We start from the raw sequence: 6838 nt of genomic DNA, 5'->3' as shown, positions 1-6838 counted from the left end.
CCCCCCCCCCCCACCATCTTAACCTCACAACAACCCCGTGAGGGAAGTTTGGCTGAGAATCACCGGCTGGTCCAAAGCCTCCACAGTGAGCTGTGTGGCTGAGCGAAGACCGGACCTGGACCGCCACGGCCCAATCCAGTGCTCCGCCACGGTGCCACACCGGCTCCCTCCCTGGGGGCTTCGCTGCCACAGCTACCTCAGACGCAAGGGTTACACTCCGCCACTTTGCTAAGCCAGGATTCCTGCTGTGGGAAGATCCCAACTCTGAGATTTCTAGTCCAACAGTGCCTGCGCACCTGTGACACTTGGAAAGGCCAGCTGTCCTTCAAACAGCATGGTGTAGATCCCGGGCTTAAGAGTGGAACCCTACGCATGTTGAGGCAGAGAGAAGTGGCCAGCCCAGGGAACCACAGGGTCTTCTTCTTCTGTCTGAACAGGCACAGGACTGCACCCTGACCACATGTATCCTCGCGTGGCAGACCATTTCCCCACCCACCCAGCCCCCAAAACTACAGAGCATGGCCAACTTCAAGACATCTCACTCTCAGGCCCACCATGGTCTTGCAACTCTTTCTCCCTTGCCACCCACACCCACAACCTGCACCGTTAGAAATATGGGGCACTTGTGATATAGTATGGCTCTGTCAGACTCTGGTTTCTGCACCAGCCTCCTGCAACCTGAAATTCTGTTTAGCTTCTCACAGCACAGAGGGCTGTCTTAATATGGCGCCAAAGAATGACAGATGGGAAGCCGGCAGACCTCAATGAGGAGATCCTTCCACGATCAGGGTGCTGCCACGGAGAAGGCCGCCCTCCTGACTCTGTTGGAGGTGGTACCCAGAGAAGGCCTTCAGTGTTGATCACTGTGTATGGGAGATTATTGTGGTCCTAGTTATTTTACCTGTTACAAAGCTCCAAAACTGCAGATGGTACATCCACACTTTGCCAATAATAAAGCCAATGTTCCACCTTTCGATTAAAACATACGCACCTTTTTGCAAATGATCCCTATGTTGATCAATATACATTCAATTTAGCAGTGCTGATCAGTCTTTTCTTTTCCCAAAGCATGCTTGATTACAGCTCAAAGTGACATCACTGCAGGGGCATGAATTGATTTCCCCCCACCCCTCATGAATATTCATGCAGCATTTCAACCAGGAACAACATTAATATTCCAAGGAGGAAGGGTTAATACACTCCAGTTTAATGAATGATTGTAAATATGGGCCTGATTGATGACATGACAGGGAATATTTCAAAAGACATCCATTTTTCAAGTCTGATGCTATTATTAGAAACAAAGGGAAATCAAAGGTAGGCAGCTAGGTTGTATCACAGGAAAGAAGCAAAAGAAAATAAAGGGGGATTTTTAAAAGACAGAATCTAATTTGATGAAGAAACAGCAAACTTCTGCAGAATGATGAAGTTTTCTTTATGTACTCAGAAAAGGGGTTTGCAGCAGTTCAAGTCTGCACCACAGTCATAAACTGACATGTTAAAGTGCAACCCAATGGCTACTTTGCCCTGTCTAGATGGTCATAATAAAACACGCAACCCCAGCTCCAGCCTCGAAAAAGCTCTGAACCTGGAGCTGCAGTCCCAACCACGGGGTGCCCGACCCGTAGCCAGCGCAATTCCATTCTGGCTCCAAACCTGCAAAGATGAGTTTGAAGCAGCTTGTGTGTGTGTGTGTTGGGGGGGGGTGTCCAAGGAAGAGAAGGCAGCAAGGATAATATAGTAGTTTGGATTGCAGAAGAGCACCGAGGCATTCCTCAGCGACTCCCCCCCCACCCCGCCACAAGTTTGGCATTCTGGCTGGAAGGTGTCCGTAAATGTGGAGATTCCATCATCTTATGGAAGCCAGTTCATTAGGGCCGCTAATTCTTTGCCCCAGAGTTCAGTGAAAGTGACAATTCTCTGGTTGGGGCTTCTGGAATGAATGGCCTATTCCAGAATATCTTAAAGGGATATCTTGTCTATGGTTGAGCTCAGACAACATGATAATCCACACTCAAGAACTCACTGTGGGTTGAGTGTGGGCTTTAGTTGAACTGTGCATAATTGTTTGAACCCAGCAATGCTCACACTTGGAGAGCCAGTGTGGCATAGTGGTTCAGAGCATGGGACTGGGACTCAGATGACCTGGGTTCTAGTCCCTGCTCAGCCATGGAGCCAACCGGGTGACTTTGGGTCAGTCACAGACTCTCAGCCCAACCTTGTTGTGAGGATAAGATGGAGGAGGAGAATGATGTAAGCTGCCTTGAGCCCTTTGTAGGAAAAAGGCAGGATATAAATCGAAAAACAAACAAACAAACAAATCATGGTTTGTTAACGACAAGCAACCCACAGTTCACAACCCAAAACCAACCATGAGTTGTTTGTTCTTAAGCCATGGTTGTTAGCATGGGCGAGTTCAGACAACATAACCCACCTTAAAACAACCCACATTCAAGCCCTGAGTGTGGGCTGTTGTGTTGCTTGAACCCCGTCTTTCTCTGTGTCCATTTCAGACATGGATCAGGCTAGATCCCAGGCTAGACTCAGAGACACTGCTTGGCTGCTATATATGATGACCGCTGACCAGTTCCTCAGACCAGCCCTGCAGCCAATACGGTTTGAAGTTAGGGGAGATAGGGAGGCTGAGGGACACCTTTGGATGCCTGCCTCCCCACTGCTGTCCACCAGACTCCTGGAGGGAATGGAGTGGGGAGACCCCCTCCCCACAAGCTGCAGGGGTGCCCAGGGCAATGGTCGGGAGGAGGGGGCCAAGGAGCGAGCATGTGCCTCATAACAAACAGCCCGGGGATTAAACAAGCTGCAGTCTCCACTTCTATGGTGATCAGCAGACTGTTAGCAAACCCACAGAAATCACTGGCACAAGATGGAAAGCAGAGCAGGAAGCCACCAGCAAGCAGACTGCAAAGCTCGGAAGAGGCCAGGTGCTGGGAGCAGCGGAAGCCAAGCCAAGCCGTGTCCAGGTCTGGAGGAGACTGCGCTAAGCTGTGGAGGTTCCAAGGCCGAGCAGCGTCAGACGAAGCCAGAACAAAGGGATGCTCAGAGCTGGGCCACAGAGCTGCTACAAAACACAGAGCGCCTGGCGCTGCTCCAAGAGAACGAAACAACAGTCGCCAGCGGAGCGCACAGCCTCGCTGCAGCAACTGCTGAGCCAACATTCTGAGCGGGTGCCAGACCCCCCTCGCCACCCCCGCCCACCCCACGGATCATGCGCTGCCCGAGGGAGGAGATCGTCAAGGTCGTCAAAACTTCAAGACCAAACGGTGAAGAGGCCTGGAGTCCGGCAGATGGCATGAGGCACCTGGGTCAGCCTCTCCGTCAGAGGCAAGGAAGGGGAGGATCAGGGTCGGGAGCCCACGTCCTTGATGGCCACCCCCCTCCCCCAGCCATGCCCCTTCCTCCAACCGTCAAGTGCTCTCCCGAGTTTTGAGGAGCTGTCCCCCGTTCCAGAAGGCTGGAATGCCTGCTCCAAGGCTTTGTTGCTGGAAGCATGAAGATGCTGGGGTATTCTGGTCATACCTCCCTTACTTTCTGCCCTGCCCTGCCCTGCCCACCAGCTGGATTGCAGCCCCCAAAGGCCCTCGGGCTGAAAGAGGGGCAACACCCTCTTAAAATGGAAGGATAAACCACTCCAGAGCAAGAAAGACGTGCGGGATGTTTCACTCCCCCTTCGGGAATTTCTCTTGGAGATGGCTGCAGTGTGGCCTTTGCATCACTTGAATCATGGCGTTGCTACAGCAAGGGAAAGGGGTGGGGGTGAATCAGCCGCGTGGGCCACAGAGGAGAAAGACCTGGCTGCCCCGCGGTCCTTTGCCATCCGGTCTCTGTGCTGGGAAATCAGAGTGTGGCAAGGACGGCATGAAACACGGCGAAGAGGGTGCCATCCCAGGCACTGAAGCCCAACAGCACCTGCTGCTTGGAAGTTTGCCTGGGACGTGCAGTGAGTTGTAGGACGTTTAATCTGTTGGCGCATGACTGGGATTGCACCTTGCAGGGGGAGTGATCGTAGGGCCAGCTGCACTCCGACCTCGAAACCGTTGGCCTCCTCCCGCACTCTTTCTCAGCCAGCACAGAAAACTGCCCGGGCTGCTCTGCGACCTCGGAGAGGGGCTGAAGGGGGCAAGGAAGAGAGACACCAGGGGGCAAGGTATCCCGAACTGCTCCGGCGCGCCTCCCCTCAGAGGAGCTCAAGCTAGATGGTCAAAAAGTCAGTCCATCTAGCCACAAATGCAGGGGGGGAGGGGGGCAGGCAAGTTGGCCCCCGTCCTCCTGCTGCTCTGCATCGGGTGCCCTTAAACCTGTGAGTCCGGGGCTTCGTGACTATTCTCACAGGGCTGCACCCTGAGAGTTGCTGGGTGGCCAGCAGCAGCCCCCACGAGGGGAACTGGGCGCAGCTACTGCCTCCTCGCTCGTAACTGCCGGCTCAGCATCCTCTAGCCGCTTTGGACTACAACTCCCACAATACCGGCAATCGTGGCCAGTAAGCAAGGAGGCGTGACAGAAACCCTGGCCCTGGAGGTTGTCAGCTGGCCTGCCTCTGCCCTGGAGGGGAGCCTTGCCGGTCCCGTGCGTTGCGCTGCGACCCCGAGAACGCCCCACACGTGGAGCTGGCGGCTCAGACACCTCCAGGCCGCCAGCTGGGGAGAGCTGTGCCGTGCCCCCGGCCTGCACCTTCCCTCCGTTCCGAGCACCACTGTCCAGCGCAGGGCTGAGACAGCCCAGGAACTGCAGTGGCCGCAGCCCAGAACAGAAAAGCACAAGGTGCTCCCACCACTCCACACTCACCAGGCAGACCGCAGCCTGTTTAAATCTGTGGATCAACTGAACAGCAAGGTCCAGCCATGAGAAAGCACCACAGCGAGTTCAAAAAACAGCCGGCCACTTTCCCTGGCCTACGTAGCACCCATGAGAAGTGCCGGACCTCCCTTGCCATCCCCTTCAGCAGCACGGCTGACGGAGTGGCGCTCTGGGTGCTCCAGCAGACCCTAACCCTCCCCCATCCCACATTAATCATGTGCCAGTGTGCAGGAGAATGCAAAATATGCCACCGCGGGAACGCAGCCCAAGCACTTCTCCAAAGCCGGATTTGGCCCATGAGCTGAAAGAAGTCCAGCATTCTGATGTACAGGTACGCAAGCTTTCAAATTACACAGGATTCTCTTAAGCTTTGCATGAAACAACTTGCAGAAGATGCCAGCCAGAGGCGTCCATCTCAATGCAAAGCCAAGTGCCATCTTCGGGCACTGCTTGTGTTTGGCTTCCAAAGAGCGGCCTGGCCTGGCCTGGCGCTCCAATCTCAACCCCACCTTAAATGCAGATGCTTGGGTGACTTCTCTTTCGGCCCGTCTAATTTGCTTTTGGGACAGAAACACTTTCTGGCTAGTCATGCATGGCCCCGCAGCTGTTTTATGCGTGAGCAAGCCTCCCTGCACTTGCTGCCATTTTGCGGGAGTGCCCACAACACTCTTCCAAAACTTCACCAATCCTCAAAGTAGGAGGACTCCTGATTATAGTCCATGCCTGTACATTTTGACTTTAAAAATTTCCATGCGGTTTTTTCTGAAAGGTAAAAAGGCATTCAGTAAATAACATGTTTCAAACTGAAACTGTTTTGAATTTTTTTAAAAAGCGGTACTGGGGCTCACAGCTGCTTGGCAGCCCTAACCTATAAGCCTCATTTCTTCAGGAACCCGGAGCTGCTGGGAGCGACTCAGGCGCAAGGGGAAGCCACATGGCATGCTCAGAACAGCATTCATTGTCACACGCACCCGGGCTGAGTCAGGGCAGCACATGACAATACTTAAAACTTGAAACTCACCTTTGGGCACAGACTCCCCGACCCACTTTCTCCTTCTTGGGGGCTTGACCAGCTCCCCACCGTCTCTTGCCCCCTTCCAAAAGGGATGCTTTGGGGTCTGCCCCCTACTCCCTTGGCAGTTGCTTCTTCTGCCAAACGGGACAGATGGTACCCTCTGGGTCACTTAAGGACTGGGCTGGGGATGAAATGGGTGCGCCATGACTGCAGTTCCCAGCAGCCTGCCTTTGGTTTGCTGGGAAGGGAGCTGCCCTCCAGAGTGGAGCCAACGTGCAGGCAGAGGTGGTTAACCCCTCCCCATCCCCACTATCTCTTAACTCAAATATCCTGCAAAGCCAAGAAGAATCAGGAACCACATGGCTCCTCCCATCTCCCCTTCAAAAATAGGTAACAAGGCCACCAAGCGCATTTTAGCTTAAGCATCCTCACCTCTGGCAACAAAACCTTAACAGAGGCATTTCAGCATTTCCAAATTGGGGGGGGGGGCAGGATTTAACCCTCGGGCCTGTGGTTCCACATGGCTGCCTCCAAGCCTGGGAGAAACCAGAAGCCAGACTTTCACCAAGGCCAAACACACCTGTTGGTTCCATGCACCACTTGTCCTAGCTGATCATCTGCCACACACCGAATTGCATACCCGTGGTCACGTTCTGTACATGCCCAGGAGTACACAAGACCCAGCAGTGGAACCGCGTTGCTGTGGCCCTGGGAGGCTCCGCAAAGGGTTGGGGGCTGCCCCAGGCAGGCTGCTTCAGCGCTGCAGCCGCAAAAGTTGCCTGAGAGAGCGAAGTCCGCAAGAACTGGGACTCTTCCTTGTTCTTTAGCACAGAGCGCGCTTGGCGCCTGGCGCACTGGAGCGCATGCACAGCATCCTGGGTGACTGAACCCACTAGAAGTGGCACAGCAGAGAAAGTGGGGGGAAGAGAAAAGAAGGAAACAGCAGGGGGCGGTGTACAGAAGCGGCCGGTTCACTTTTCCGAGTCACCCTCAACACACCCAGACCGC

The 6838-nt window shown here is 54.2% G+C and overlaps 1 protein-coding gene across 1 annotated transcript in view; it reads right to left on the bottom strand.

Annotated features, from left to right (window-relative positions):
- Positions 1-6838, bottom strand: part of NACC2 (NACC family member 2) — a 53812-nt gene that overhangs the window by 42132 nt on the left and 4842 nt on the right. The window lies entirely within an intron of this gene.

Source organism: Varanus komodoensis, unplaced genomic scaffold (genome assembly GCF_004798865.1).
Source record: "Varanus komodoensis strain SLA01 unplaced genomic scaffold, ASM479886v1 scaffold77, whole genome shotgun sequence".
Taxonomy (NCBI): Eukaryota; Metazoa; Chordata; class Lepidosauria; order Squamata; family Varanidae; genus Varanus; species Varanus komodoensis.
The sequence above is the reverse complement of the archived record's forward strand: the minus strand, read 5'-3'. Positions and strand labels throughout refer to the sequence as shown.